This window comes from Ochotona curzoniae, unplaced genomic scaffold (assembly GCF_017591425.1).
Source record: "Ochotona curzoniae isolate NIBS_2020 unplaced genomic scaffold, NIBS_Ocur_1.0 scaffold_3890, whole genome shotgun sequence".
NCBI lineage: Eukaryota > Metazoa > Chordata > Mammalia > Lagomorpha > Ochotonidae > Ochotona > Ochotona curzoniae.
The window spans coordinates 19,915,253-19,932,477 of record NW_024467115.1 but is presented as its reverse complement, the minus strand read 5'-3'; positions in this window follow the sequence as shown (position 1 = coordinate 19,932,477).

Below are 17,225 nucleotides of genomic sequence, written 5' to 3'. Positions count from 1 at the left end.
ATTTTTAAAAAGGCAATATTATATCCTCAAATCAACAGAATAATGTTTTAATTTCAGATTCCATAGAAAGGGAAACTGATGACATGCCACAGTAATTTCAAAAGATTGATTTTAAGGATACTCACAGAAATACCAGAGAATATAGACAAACTGAAATTGATGCAAGATAATCAAGAGAAATTTAACACAGAAATATCCTGTTAGAGAACTAAATAGAAACCTTAGCAAAAAAATAACTCAAGAAATCAAACAAAAATACAGTGTGAACAATAGACTAAATCAGGAAGAAGCAACACAACACACAATTCATTTAGCCAAGCATGCATGGTTCAACAGTAATTCTGAAAATAAATGGCTTAAATTACCCAACTATAAGATACAGACTCAGTGAATGGATTAAAAAACAAATTTTAAAAAGATCTAATCATATATTACCTACAAGAAACATCACCAGTAAAAAGTACAGAGATTGAAAACTAAAGGATGGAAAAAGATATTCCATGCAAACAGAAGCTAAGAGCGAGAAGAAGCAATAATTACAACAAAATACACTCAAAGATAAAAAAACAAAAAAAGTTGTTAGACCAAGATGGCAAAATAGGATGAGTACAGGTTAAAATGGATGGAGAAGGATTAGTGGAGGAGAAGCAGAGAGGGCATGATCCTAGGAAACAGCAATAGGTGAGCCAATGGCAGAGGACACCTGGAGAACTGCAGACATGTGGAAGCCACAGTGGCGGTGGAGCACTGCTGCAGGATCAGCGCTCCATCAGTGGCCAAGGGAAAAGGTGCGATCGCTGGGAAAGCACGAGGTGAATCAAGCAACCCGAAATCGGTCTGGGTTGCCCCCAGACCTATTGCCATTAGATTCCAGCAAGAAGAAAAAAGAAAGAAAAATTAATGCAACAGGCACAAATGACAGCCCTGTGATCTAGTTTAAAGTCATGGTTGATGCCTCCCTAATCCTGGCTACTGCTGGAACCCCGAGCAGGAGAAAGCTTGAGCGGACAATGATGTGTCAGTAACACAGGATCATGGGAAGCAGAGAGTGGTGACTCAGGAGCTGTGGCCAAAGAGGCCAAGGCAGAAGTACAGTACAGGAGTCCAGAACTGAAACTCGATAGAGGGACTGGCACAAGTGACGGCAAATGGAGATCTGGGCATTGAAAGGATCAACGAGGTAAAAATATAGATCTGTGGATGACACAGCTTAAAAATAGAACCTGAAGAGAAGAGTCCACTAATCTGAGTTGCAATGGACAAGGGCAAAAGAAGAGGCACAGGCACCAAGCACGTGGTTACTGACACCTCCCAAGCAAAGGGACATTACTGGATGATGACACTGCGAAACTGCTGGATAAAAGAAAATTTTTTAAATTATTTTAAAACTCTAAAAACAGCAAGAAGCACATGCAGGAATTCAAGGAATTTAAGCAATATATTACACAGAAAATAGCAACATTAAAACAAAATCAAACTGAATTATTACAAATGAAGAAAATAATACAAAAAATTAAAAATACAATGGGATGTTTCAATAAAAGAATGAATGAGGCAGAAGAAATAATTTCAGCGCTGGAAGATAACCACACGTGAAAGTGTCAAAACAAGCAGAAATATGAAAGAGGAATTAGTAAAGAACACCATAAAAGAATTGACATAATCAAAAAGTTGGACCTAAAGGTCATGGGAGATAGAAGGTGTGGAAAGAGAAGTTGGATTGAATGATACATTCAACAAGAGGAAATGTAACAACTGATATCTCAGATATACACAGAATAATCAGGACCTATTAAAGGAACTATATGCCAATAAATCGGAAGACCTAGAAGAAATGAATAGATTTTTGGACACATATAATCTACCAAAATTGAATCATGAGTTAATTAACAATGTAAATAGACCTATAACAACTACTGAGATTGAATGAGTATTTAAATCCCTCGCAACAAAGAAAAGCCCTGGACCAAACAGCTTCACTGTTGAATGTTACCAAATGTTTCAGGAACTTATTCTGAGCCTGCACAAGCTATTCAAAATAATAGAAAGGCCAACATCACCTTAACGTCTTAATCAGATAAAGACACAACAGAGAAAGAAAGCTACAGACTAACAACAGCAAAGAACATAGATGCAAAAAATCCTCACCAAAATACTAGCCAACAGACAGCCCATTCATTCAACCATGTGGGAATCATCCCTGGAGTGCAGGGATAGTTTAATGTACACAAATCAATAAATGTGATATACCACATCAACAAAATGAAGAATAAAAAATATATGATCATCTCAACAGATGCAGACAAGGCATTTGATAAAATCCAATACCATTTCATGTTAAAATCCCTAAGAAAGACAGGCTTAAAAGGAACACTCCACAACACAATCAAAGCAATATGCAAAAACCCAATGCCAACATCACACTGAATGGGGGAAGGGCCGGAAGCTTTTCCACTAAGATCTGGAAGTAGACAATGATGTCAACTACTTTTCAAAATAGTATCGAAAATCCTCGCTAGAGCTACTAGGCAAGAAAAAAAGAAAGTAAAGGAATTCAAATTAGAAATGATGAAAGGAATTAAAAGTATTCCTGTTTACAGATGACATGATTCGATACATAGGAGAATCAACACACTCAAGTAAGAGACTACTGTAACTCATCAGAGAGTTTGGCAGGATAACAGGTACAAAATCAATGAGCATAAACTGATGCACTAGTATACACACACAACTCCATGGCTGAGAAGGAACTTGTAAGTACAGTCTCCTTTAAAATAGCAGAGAGGAATCTTTTTTGTTGTTGTTAGATTTTTAAATTTTCATTGGAAAAGCGATCACTGGAAGGAGATACAGAGAAAGCTATTCATCTGATGGTTCATGCACCAAGTGTTCACAATGGCCAGAGCTGGGCCAATCCAAAGCCAGGAGCCAGCAGCCTCCCCTGGGTCTCCTACGTGGGTGCAGGGTCCCAAGACCTTGAGGCATCCTTCACTGCTCTGCCAGGCCACAAGTAGAGAGCTGGATGGGCAACAGAGCACCTGGGACAAGAACTGGGGCACACATGATGCACTTCAGCGAGAATTTAGCCACTGAACCATTGTTCCAGGTCCTGAGAAGAATCTTAAATACCTTGGAATACATCTAACCAAAGACATGGAAGACTTCTATGATGAAAATTATAAAACATTAAAAAAAGAAATAGAAGAACACGACATTAAAAGATGGAGAAATTTACCATAATCCTAAATTCAGATTCAACATCATCAAACGGTCCATATTACCAAAACTAATATACATATCCAATGCAAGCTCAACCACAATCCCAATAATATTCTTCTCACAAAAAGGAAAGATTAAACAAAACTCATCTGGAAACACAAGAGGCCATGAATGGCCTGGAGAATAAAAATCAAGCTAGAGGAATCACAATTCCAGACCTCAACACACAGCACAGGGCAGTGATTATCAAGCCTGGTACTGGTACAGAAGCAGAGAAGATCAATGGAATAGAATAGAAACCCCAGAAGAGAGCCCACACTAGTACAGCCAACTGTTCTTCAACAAGAGAATTGAAAATAATGCAGGGAAACATTTGGTCTCTTCAACAAATACTGTTGGAACAATTGGATAGCTGCCTGCAGAAGTAAAAAGCAAGACCCCTCAGCAGCCCTTATCCCTCACTTCATAAAAAAAAAATCAGCTTTAAATGGATCAAGGCCTAAATCTGTACCCAGAAACCAACAAATATTAAAGGAAAACATAGGAGCACTCTAAAAGATGTAGGCATAGGTAAAGACTTCTTAGAAAGGTCACCAAAACCACAGGCACTCTATACCCAAATAAACAAATGGGACTACATCAAGATAAGAAGCTTCTGGACCACAAAGGAAATAATCAACAAAGTGAAGAAGCAATCAACAGAGTGGGAGAAAATTTTTGCATACTACACAACAGATAAGGGACTATCATCTAGGATTTACAAAGAGCTTCAGAAACTCAATGACAGCAAAACATTCAACCCTGTGACAAAATGGGTGAAGAAAATGAACAGATATTCTTCAAAAGAATAAATTCAAATGACTAACAGGCATATGAAAAAATGCTCAGGTTCTCTAGCTACTAGGGAAATACAAACAAAAACCACTTTGAGGGTCTTCCTAACTTCAGTGAGATTGGCCTACATCTGAAACTCTAATAACCACACCTGCTGGCATGGATGTGGGGAGAAAGGCACCATTCTCCACCATAGGTGGGAATGTAGCCACTATGGAAGTCAGTAAGCAGAGTGCTCAGAAAACTGAAAATTGATCTATATGACCCACCTATCTCACTGGGAATATATGCAAAGGAAGTGAAAGCTGCATATGAGAAAGTGACCTGCAACACCAAATTTATGCAGTACAATCCCCAATAAGCAAAGACATGGAAACAACCCAGATGCCTGTCAAAAGAGGAATGGATAACAAAACTGGGGTACATCTACTCCATGGAATACTATTCAGCCTGATGAAATTCTACCATTTGCAACAAAATGATTTCAACTGGAGACAATTATGCTCAAAGAAATAAGTCAATTTCAAAAGGACAAAAATCAAACGCTCTCTTTAATATAAGGCAAGCTTTGTGCAAAATACAAAACAACGATATAGGTTAACATGTATATACACACATTCTCATAGATGAACTACATAATGGTGACTTGCATATCAAGAATTGACAACAAGAATTGGAGCTAGGTCAGTTTGGAGCTGAAGTCAGAAGCCAGTCAGGAAACAGGTCTCTCCCGTGGGTAGCAGGGGCGCATGAACCTGGACAGCCATCTTCTAGTGCCATCCAGAATGTGTGTGTGTGTGTGTGTGTGTGTGTGTGTGTGTGTGTGTGTGTGTGTGTGTGTGTGTGTGTTTCAGGGAGCTTAGTTAGAAGTACAGTAGCTGGGACTCAAAACAATGCACATGGGATGACAGGGACACAGGTGGCAGTTTAACTGATGGCCTCACAATGCTGGCAAGTATAGATTCTAAAAGAATATTTTGTAAATTATCGCAGTTAACCTGGATGGATCACCTGGTGGGTAGAATGGACAATGAGGTATCAACAGTAATGACAGCTAAGCTAGGGAACTGCTACTGAGTTTTACCTAGTTGTACTTGTATCTTGTGCTTCCTCTGCACCTGATTTTTGTGGCATTAATGTTCCTTTGCTCACTTCAAACTGGCCCATGCTTAATATCTGTAGAATAGTCACATTACTATTTCTCTGTTTACAATTGTGAAAAACAAATTTTAAATGGGAGTATCTTTATTTACTTGATTTTCACACCCAGTTGCTTCTGCTTTCTATTATCTATTAAAAAGATGAATGTACTGCCAAACTTCAAGGAAAGGAAACTATGAGGGTACTCCAAGAAACTTTCAGAAGCAACAGAAACAAAAACATGAGGGGTGGGCATTTGGCCTGCTTAAGATGTTGTTGTCTCATGTCAGTGCCAGAATTGGATGCCTGGCCCTGCCTCTGGCTTTGGAGCTCTGCCCATGCAAATCCTGGGAGCCAGTGATGATGCTCAAGTGACAGAACACCTGCCACCCATGGAAAAAAAATTTAAAAAGAAAATTTAAAAATGTTGGCTCAATGGTCAAGTTGCTGCGTATTAGGCCCCTATTCCATATCAAAGTGACTGGCTGAATCTTCGCTCCTCTGCTTCTGATCCAATGTTATATTAATATGCATCCTAGATTGAACTTTTTAGCTCTGAGCTTTGGCTTCAGGCCCTGCTCTGATCGGAGGCTTTTACGGAGTGAACCAATGGATTAGAGACCTTGCTCTCTCTTTTTTTTCCCTGCTCTTTCCCTATCTCACTTGGCTTCTCAAATTAAAAAAAAAAAGAGTATATTTTGATGTAAAAATATAGTGATGCATGAGAAATACACGTTATTACAAACTACAAATAAACCTACAAATACTTCAAAAAAAATTTCTGTACCAAAAAACCATCATAGTTTTACTTCCAGTTTTTCATGAAGTACTTTCACATTTAATGCTCCCTTTCTGAAAACAAGCCTATACTATCTACCTTTAAAAATAAGATTTTCTGTCTCGTGGGATTTGGCAGAAAAGTTTAGATCTACCTCAAGGTTCTACTCTGTTATTATCTGCAGAAATACTTTCCATGGCTAATGTGTGTCTGACCAGCGACCGTGCTCTTCGACCTTCGTAGATCAAACTAAATCGTCCCACTGTTGTCTTGTTGAGATTTTGCTGTTGAACTTTTTTTTAATGTCCATTTAAAGGGGGAGGGGGATGGTTCCTAAAATTATAAAATTTTCAAACAGCAAATTTTATAAAAAACAAAAACTAACAGTTTAAATTAAACAATAAATTTCAACTCTCTCTATATGAGAATTCTTTAAGACTAATGGAAATGGAATCACAACATACCAAAATGTAAGGGATATACCAAAAGCAGCACGAAAAGGAAACTTTATAATAATTGATATCAGAAAAATTAAAAGATACCAACGAAGATCTCACTACACATCTCAAGGACCTACAAAAAAACAGGAAGAAACCAGACTCTAAATCAGCAGAAAAAAAATTAAAATCAAAGCAGAAATTAATGAAATAGAAGCCAGAAATAAGTAAAATTAAAAAGCTCAATGAGATAAGCAGCTCTAGGTTTATCTCCACATATAGACTCCAAGGAAGCTCTTGGTTCCTGGCTTCCTACTGGCCCAGCCCAGGCTGTTATGACCTTTGGGGAATGAGCCAGAGTCTAGAGCATCTCTCTTTCTCTCTCTGTGTGTGTCTCCTTCTCACTCTGCTTTTTCAAACAGATAAATAAATCTGGAAAAAGAAATACATAAAAATGATACACAAATCTCTCTGGTGAACACTGATGTAAAATGTGCACTAAAGACACAAGTATATTCTCTACAGAGAGATAAACCTAGAGCTTCCACCTATAAACTGTCGGAAATGGTACGTGCATTCAGCGCAGGCATAGGAAATAAAATTAACCCATGAAGGTTTAGTACAGGCAACTGGCACAGCAAGGGTAACACTGCTTGGGACACCCGCAAGCCATATCAGTGTTCGGGTCTGAGTCCTGGTTCTGCTCCCAATGCCAGCATCCTGTTGCTGTGTAGGTATCAGGTGTTGGCCCATGTATTTGTGCCCTTGCCACTCATTTGGGAGATGTATACTGAAATTCTGACTTCTGACTTGGGCCTGGCCCAACCCCATTTTGTCTCTTTCCTTTTCAAATAATAAAGGTAATAAAACACTCTAAGAGTAGCAAAGCAGATTAATTTTTTTTAAGATTTATTTTTATTGGAAAGTCAGATACTCAGAGAGGAGGAGACACAGACAGGAAGATCTTCTGATGATTCATTCCACAAGTGGCCACAATGGCCAGATGGCCAGAGCTGTGCTCATCTGAAGCCAGGAGCCTGGAGCCTCCTCCAGGTCTCCCTAATGGGTACAGGATCCCAGGGCTCTGGGCCTTCCTTCACTGCCTTCCTAGGCCACAAGCTGGGAGCTAGATGGGAAGTGGGGCTGCTGGATTAGAACCATCATCCATATGGGATCCCAGCATGTACAAGGTGAGGACCTTAGCTGTTAGGCTACCACACCAGGCCCAAGCAGATTAATGTTTAAAGTATTTATTATTTAAACCCTGTACAGTATGCTGTCACTGCTGCACAAACAGGACACGAATAGTCCTTTCCAGGTAGTTTTGAAACTATGCTGTCCTGGGACTGTGGTACAGTGGACAGAACCACCACCTGGAACACTGTCAGCATCCCATATGGATGCCAGTTTGAGTCCTGGCTGCTCCACTTCGGACTCAGCTCCTTGTCAATGGCTTGGGAAGACAGCAGAGGAGAGCTCAGTCTTTTGGGGCCCTGTAACCACATGTGAGACCTGTTCATGGATTCTGGCTCCAGGGTTGGTGTTGGCCCAGGTCAGAATGTTGCTGCCATTTAGGGAGTGATCTAATGAATGAAGGATCTCTGTCTCTCTTTCTGTACAATTCTGACTTTAAGGTAAATAAATACATCTTAACCAAAAAAAACAGTCCTATTCTCTCGACTGTTTTCCAAAAAGCAAGGACTTTACAGCCCGGTATATTTTATGCAGAAACAAAATTAACAACTGCAAACTACTTAAAGTGAAACATCTGCAGCTTCAAAAGGTGATCTAAGAGAGTTTTTTTTCCTTTTATATGACATGCAAAATTTCTGCTTTCTTACAGGATAGGTCATTCTAATTCAATACATGTACACCATGTATAATTCAATACATGTACACAGTACATAATTTGATACATGTACTCAATGCATAATGATAAGTCAGTGTAACTAGCGTTTCCAAGTCTTTAAATATTGCCATTTCCATGTGTTAGGAATCTTCAAATTTCTCTCGAAGTATACAATTAACTATTATAGACTATAGTTATCCTACTATGCTACATTAGAACCACTTCCCCTCCCTCTAATTGTATTGTAGTAACAATTTTCCACCCCCATCTGTAAGAGGTTTTTGAACAACAGACTCAAAATCCCTAATTCTAGACATTCACACATATCCTCCCTAAGGAAAAATTCATAAAACAAAGTCATAGAGAAGAGACATGGTGTGGGTTTGGGGACACATTTCAGCTTGCATCACCGCACAGAACATTCTGCAACACTGTCCTGCAGGCAGATCCACCCACAGATTCTTGGTTTACATTTGTATAACTGCATTATCCATTCAAGAGGTTTTATGCAAAATAAAAACAGTATGGCTCAAAGAACAGCTGAAGTCTCTGTTTTAGCAAGCAGAATTGTTTCCCAGTTTTGAAGTTTCTGGCTTTCTGATCAAGACTTCAAGGATGTGGCCATTTGAGAAATGGGTCATTAGCAAATATCATGCATGAAGAGAGTTGCCATTTATTTGCACAAAAATTCTCCAGCTGAAATGTGGATACTGCTAAATGTAAAGATCTTCAAGCTAGCTTACTTGAAAATAAAAACATGGAGTGGGTAACCCAGGCATCCTAATTGTCCTACCTGAACCTGGCACCCCACATAATCCATCAGTTGCACAGAATCCCTCTTGCTTTCTTTCCTTGCCAGGTGACCTCTTGCACATGCTATGCTCTCCCTCCAGGCAGGACCCTTACCATGAGGCTCTCCATGGAGCCGAATAGGTGCAAGTACCAATGCTTGTACCTCCAGAGCTGGAGCTAAATCATTTCTCTTCTGCATAAATGAACCTAACTAGTTTGTAAGTGTTACACAAATAAAGAATGGACTAATAGGACCTGTCATTCAATTTTTTAGATAAATGTAGATAAAGTCATTCAAGTACAATGTTAAAGTGCAAAATTTTTAAAAAATGTTTTTGTCCAATAAATTTGCAACTTCAAATGAGTATTTTTGGGGGGACAATAATGTTGCTTCTCTGCTCCCAAAAGATACTAAATGTTTAGATCTCAAGATCTCTGAATTTTAAATTTTGAACTTTAAGACTTACGCTACTATAATAGCTCAAAGGTTGCCAAGGGTTGATTGTCTTGTTTTCAGGAAGGGGACAATGTTACATACTTAAATATGAATGGGATTATGGGTAGCTCATTTTTTTCTATGTCTATTACTGTGAAAGTTCGGTCTGGGCAGTGAAAGCACTGATTTCTATAAACAGACTTCTCATGGGGACTCTCTGTTCCTTTCGGTGGGGGAGAGTGAATCCAGCACCTCCTTCCGGTGAGAACTCACAGTGTTTCAAACCCATGGCTTTTTTACGGTCCACTGGGCTGGAGGCTCAGTGCTCACCTCTGATTTGCAGACTGTCTATAAATGACTTCCTGGCATCTCTAGTGGAGGTTTATGGGGACATCATCAAAAGGCAGATTTGGGTCTCAGAGCAACAACAGGAGTTCCACATGGTTTCCCAGGCACTCGTGCCCACGGGAGCAGATACTTTTATTTTGAACAGCAGTGCTGTTGAAGTCCTACAGCGTCCCCCTAAGGTGCTGTTTTTTTGCAGTTGATACCACCATGCAGATACCTGAGAAATGTCTCTGCTATTTCTCTTTTATCTTTTTAATACCTTGCAACCCTATTTTAGGTATCAGTGAGAAAGGCAATTAGGAACTAGTCCTCACAGAAACCATGACTATCTGGTCATCGTTTCTGCTATCATGATCTCAAATCCAATCTAGAACCATCACACACCAAAGAGGCCTCATGTTGATTTTGTTAAATAATGACCCCTAGATTTATTAAGGCGGAATCCAAAGGGCTCATAAGAGGTAAGATTTCAAATGTACAAGGAGTAGGGGCCAAAAAATAGTTTCAAGATGAACAGATGTAGTACTTCCTTTGTAGCGTTGAACTTGAATGAAAGAGCACATGTGGCATGTTAATGTAGTTTGAGAGACAAACCAGTCACATAGAAGTTATTAGGAGCAGGAAGGCTGGGCACAGATGGCTTGGGTAAAACAACAAAGCCCACTGATGGGCAGAGCTAGCCTAGGCATTCCTTCACAAAGAAAGAAAGTATCGGAAATACACGAGTGGGACAGAGAGGTCCGAGTGTGTGTGCACACCGGTCACTACCCTGCTGACCCTGTCCTCTCAGGGTCTGTGTTCAATATATTATTGTGGCAATATCACACACAGAGAATTTTTAAATAGGCCCATGCTCTCAGATAAGAGCTATATTACAATAAGAAAAAGGATGTACCAGCCCCTAACCAGGTGACTGCACAGCATTGTTCACACATCGAAATAGCAGGCTTTCCTTTAATCCGAAGTTTAACCTTAGGCCCTTCTGTGAAGTGCCCTGTGATCTGCCAAGGACAGTGCCCTCATGACACTCAAGTGAAAAATGGAAAAATTCACGGTACTTGAGGGAGATCAAAAGAATTGACAACAGTAAACAGAGAAGAGAAAGGTAAACCTTGTTGTCATTAGCTAGAAAAACCTCAAAAGGTTATTTGAAAGGGATACCTTTACCAAAACTTTGAGAGACATGGCAGCACTAACGTGGACCCATCACTGTGGAGACTATATTTTTATTTAACTATTATGACTTCTACTGATGTCTTATTAAGCATAGTGAACTTCTGTTTTCATTGGATGTCATCTGCTCAAGAATGGAGCAGAGTGGCCCTGAACAGGACCTCTGAGATGCCTTCCCTTGCCAGGATTCCACAGACCCACAGAATTGATCAAATCCCAGGACGTGGAGAAATGAGAAAAACAGAAGCGAGGGAAGAAATATCCCTGACACAAGGTCGCAATTCAAAACTAGGAGTGACTTGGCAATCTCAAAATTGCACACATTAGTAGTGGATATTTCAGTTAATCTGCACCACTACTTTCTTCTTATAACCAGTAGGACTATTTTCAGTATTTTGTGGTCAAGTTCCTTCTGGTAGACATGTTTCTGATCTTCCAGGGAAAGTGAGCTACAGGAAGCAGTGTCTCATGGAGACATTCCAGCAACTGCTGCCAGCAGGGTTATGTCAAAAGTCCTCAAAGGTCAGTAAGGCTTTCGTGCCCATCCTCAAAAACAAACTCATCTATGCCCAAAGGGAGAGCCTGGAACATTGTTGGCCAGTCTATGACTGACGATGTGCTTTTAATCAGGATTCTTAAAAGTCTCCATGTTTCCAACATATGGTCTTCCAGCCTTCTTGCTGGAATATTGGAGTTGTGCTGGAGTTGGAAAGGGGAAGCCTGTCCCAGGGGAATGACATTGCTGCAACCCATAGCAGCTAAGAAAATCTTGTTCTAAGGGCCAGTGCATGACCATGTAGTTAAGATGCCCACATTCCTCACCGAAGTACCCATATTTCATCCCCAGGCCTAGTTCCCGATCCCAGGTTCCTGATCATGTGGACCCTGGGAGGCAGCAGGCGACAGCTCACACAGCTGAATTCTGGTCACCTATGTAGAATACCTGGATAGAGTGTCTGGATCCCTGCTTTGACCTGGCCCAGCCTTGGCTTTGTGAGCATTTATGAGGGAACCAGCAGTTAAAAACTCTCTGTTCCTTTATTTGTGTCCCCCAGTTTCCCTTTATTTCCAATAAATCAACAAACAAACCACCTCAGATCAACTTTCAATGGACACATTCTGGATACCAAGTCAACACAGAGCCCCATGCTTCTAAATTAACACCAGAAATGGAGTGAGAAGGATCTCCAAAGATGGAAGTGCATTATCACTCCAGGATGAGACTTCATTATGATCTTCCTTGGAGCCAATACTAACATCAGCAAAATCCGTCCCTTAGAATGTATGCAGCAGAATCTTCTTCATTTAAATAGCTATGCAGTACAGAGAATCTTATCCTAAAATTTATCTGCATTGTTTATAAGCTGTTCATGATTAAATTGTGATCATGAAAAAATTTAAATGTAATTTAATAAGTACACTTAAGAAGAGGAGCTCTTTCCAAGTATGTTGAAGTACAGCGTCTTATATTTATGCCAATAGCAAACTGTGAAAGCTCACTTCACTCTTTTCGTAGGAACAATCTTTGCCTAATTTCTGCCTTGAAGTAATAAAACAAAATCTTGCTGAGTGTGAATTGTACTTTCCACTTCAGGAGATCAATATCTAGGCTACACAACTTAGAGAGTTGTCTCCATAGAACTCGAATGTTAAAAGTCAGTGCATGATTTTTGTATTTAAACTAATGGAAAATAGTCTCTGCTTCATTATAAGCCCACTTTGACCTCATTTTACAAAGATGGAAATTATGTCTGCTGAGTAAGAATAGAAATAAAAAATTGGGGTCCGACGTATTAGCCTAATGGCTAAAACCCTCAAGTTGCACAAGCCAGGATCCCATATGGGCAGTGGTTCATGTCCCTGCTGCTCCACTTCCCATTCAGCTCCCTGCCTATGGTATGCAAAAGCAGTGGAAGATGACTCAACACCTTTGGACCCTGCACCCATGTTGGAGACCTGGAAGAAACTCTTGGATCCTGGCTTTAGATCAACTTACCTCTGGCCATTGTGGCCACTTGGAGGGTGAACGAATGGACAGAAGATATTTTTCTCTGTGTCTCCTTCTCTCTCTCTCCTTCTCTCTGTAAATCTGACTTTCCAATAAATATAAATAAATCTTAAAAAAAATAATATGCCCCCTTACTCCAAGTCATATGACCAAGAAATGACACAACAGACTACCAAACTTCCATCTGTTTCTAGGAAGTGGCAATTTGAAAAACTACTTTTGAATGGATTAAAAATAGAATATATACTTATATTAGATCATATTTATTGTGTTAGCCTAATAACAGCTATATAAAATTGGTATTCCCCATTTTATAGAGCAGGAAATTAAAGAAATTAAAATGCAGCCCAAGGAAAAGATGTCCTGGAATGCGCAAGAAAGTGTCTGATTTTAAAGTCTATAATTCTTATTTTGAGGGATAGTTTGTGCATGACTAGGCTGCTATAATAGTCAAACAGATTTTTCTGATTCCACAATGGTGAAACGAAGGTGTTTCTGACCTCCTCTGACATTCATCAACAAACAGCAGAAAAAACAAGTAACTGTAATATTAGGAAAATCAAAGGAACTTAATCATAAACCTTAAATCATAACAGTTAAGGACTAACAGAAAATACACAACAGTAAGTGGTTCCACAGACAGAGAGCAGCTGAACAATGGGGCTGAATGGCAGTGGAAACACTGTCGGTGAGAAATTACGCTGCTGTGCTTGGTGGTCTTGGAAATGACTGAAGAAGTTGAGCAAACGGACATTACTGAGCATGTCAGGAGCAGGTGTTCAGCCAAGATCAAACTGATCTTTTGGATGTCACATCACCTCTCAGGGTGCCTGGGTTGAGTGCCAGCTCCCCTGCTGCCCATCCAGCTTTCCACTAACACCTGGGGAGGCAGCTGCTGAGCTCTGTTTAATCTGGCCGGGTCCCAGGCATTTGGGAGTGAACTAGCACATGAAACATCTCTCTTCCTTTATCGTCAACCCTTACTTATATGTCTATGTCTACATCTATCTGAAAACAGGTAAAATGTAATTTTATTAGGAAAATGAACAGCAAGAAGAGGGTGTATATAATGAAAGTATGCATCCAACAAAAAGGAAAGATGACAGTAATTTATACAATTTATGAGTTAAACAAAACAAGCAATTTATTTACAAATAAAACAAAAAATTCTGAAAGGACTATCTACAATAGTTTAGGATTATTACTTCTAGAGAATATGACAAAGTTGGAGGAGGGTTGAAAGAGATTAATTATATATTAACAATATTTTAATTACATCTTTAAAAAAACAAACCTGAAAGTTTCTAGTGAGGTGAGAAGAAACAGAACATACATAAAATAACAAGTGTAATAATTTTTAAGAGAAAAATTGAAAACCAAAAGACAAAGGGAGGTATGTCTCAATTTTTTCATAGAAATGATTTTCAACCTGAAGGTTGATCTCTATCCAAACTATCCATCGAGTATATGGCAGCAAAGGCACTTCAGACAGTTTCCCATTAATGTCTGTTCAGGAAGTCGGTGGAGGATATGTTTCACTAAATGAGGAAGTCAACCAAGAAAGAGGAAGAATGGGGACTGGAAACAGGGATTTCCCAGGGCGACAATAGGTGCTGCACCAGAATCATAGTTATGAAGCAGACCTAGAAAGTCACCAGGCCCAGCTCAGAAGGAAGTCAAGTTCTGAGACCGTCTGCATGTAGGAATATTTCTAAGAAAATTCCAGAATGCACAAATTACACAATATGTATAATCTTGCCATACCTCTTGGCAGGTCATGTGACAGAAACATCTGTAATAACTTGAATAGATCAAATCTCCAAAAACTTGGGTCACTTTTTTTTTAACATTTTATTTTATTCAAAAGCCAGAGTGGTAAGAGAGAGGAAAAGACAGAGAAAAATCTTTTTTTATACACAATTCTCTCCTCGAATGGCCCTAACAGCTGGGTTTGGAGCTAGCATGAAGCCAGGAACCTGGAGCTCATCCCGGGTCTGCATGGGTAAATGGGCCAAATATTATGGCCAACTTCTACTGCCTTTTCAAGCAGGGAAATGGATCGGATGTGCAATGCCTGGGACCCAATGTGCAATGCTGGCATCACAAGCAGCTGCTTAACCAACTGTGCAACACACAGCACCTTGGATCATTTCTTATAGCAGAACACAGAAATTCATAAAAACTAGTGTCAGGACCAAAATCCATGTGCAAGTTGCAGCTTAGACTCAGTAAAACCATCATTACCATAAAAAACTAATAATGGTAATTTGATTGCATTTACTAATTTTGTGGAGCTTTTTAAAATTTTTTATTTTATTTTTGTTAGAAAGTCAGAGAGGAGGAGAGACAGAGAAGATCTTAGGGAGTGATGATTCACTCCCCAAGTGGCTGCTACAGCTGGAGCTGCGCTGATCCAAAGCCAGGAGCCAGAAGCCTCTTCTGGGTCTCCCAGACAGGTGCAGAGTCCCAAGGCTTTGGGCCATCCTTGACTGCTTTCCCAGGATACAAGCTGGGAGCTGGATGGGAAGTGCGGCTGCCGGGATTAGAACCAGCATCCATATGGGATCCTGGTGCGTGCAAGGCAAGGATTTTAGCCGCTAGCTAAAATCTCTTTTGTGGAGTTTTAAAGTAATACATTTTAAATTTATATTGTATAATTATTGTACACCTAAGAAACATACCTGTTTTCATATTTGTATATATTGATCCAAACAATAACTTAGTTCAATCATGGTGAATTTTTTTCCTTTTTGATTAACTTCAACATTATTGATGCAGTTGTGCTCCACACCAAAATAAGGTGTATAAATTTGAGATGCAGTGGCTCATTCCTTGTATTTATTGACAGTTCACCACAATCAGATCCAGAATACAGTAAGTACAGAATCAGAAATCACTAAGTATACTCAACCTGTATCAATCATCAAGTGCATATTAACCTTAAAAGAAAATACCTTTTGCTTTCATCAATTTTAGTTCACCACTTTCTTATCATGATGTAATGAAGTTTGACTGCTGAAATCACCAACATTTCTTTTCCCTGAACTCTACTTGTTAGCACTCATCTATATATAACTTATGCCTTCCCTGAACTAAGAGAAAGGAGTAGGAGAAAGCTTGAGGGTGAAATATTGTAAGTTCCTCTTGCTTCTGTAACAATTTACTACAAATTCAACAGTTTACAGGCAACACAAATTTATTATTGTATGGCTTGACAAGAAAGAAATACAAAATGAGCAGAACTGAGCTAAAATTCACATGCCAGAAGGATCACATTTTGCGGGGCAGGGGAGGGACAGGGCAGCACCTATCTCCCTGGCTTTTCTAGTTTCTAGAACCTCCTGAATTCCTTGGCTCACTGCCCAAAGCATTGTGATGTCTAGTTTGGTCGTCAATCACCTTTTCTAACCCTGATCCTCTCACCTTACCCTCTTAATTACCAGAACCCCTGTGATTACACCGGACCAATCTGAATAATCCCGAATCATCTCGCCGTCACAAGGTCCTTGACTTAATCTCAGCCGCAAAATCCTTTTTTGCCATGTCAAATTACATAAAAAGGCCAAGGATTAGGGCACATAGTTTGGGTGACAATATTCAGCCTGCTACAAGGGGTGCCACTTTGTCCAGCCTGTGCCCTAAAGCAGAAACTCCGGTAAGAATCTACTTTGGAAAAGTAGGAAGACATTGTTCAGAAACTGAAAGGAGAATAGATGTGGGAGAGTATTCCACAGTGGTGGGAAGGAGGTTCTTAGTCTGAGGAGGATTAGGGAATACTTGGTTTTCAAAGGAGTGGAAAAGCTGCTCTGGAATTGAGAAATTCCTAACGAGGGAGGATAAAATACACTGCCACTGAAGGGTTTATCCAAGCTGCAGCGCAGCCACCTGGGAAAGACTGGGCACATCCTAGTCACCACGCACGTGAATGTGACTCCCAGCTCCAAAAACAGTCACTTCCTTTCTATGGCAAAGTTGGGGACACCAGGATGGCAGTATTAGAATTAATGTGGCTCTACTGATCTCTGCCGAAAGGAACAACAGTGAAAATCATACTTACAGAGGGATTATCTACTCAGAGCTCAAATTTTTCAAAGAACAAAACATGGAGAGCCTGATAAGATCTGCCAGCTGTTGCTCTTTCCTCAATTATTTCCCCAGCCACAGCGATTGAATCTTGGGTGGATTTCTCTCTTGCTGTGTCATAAGAGGCT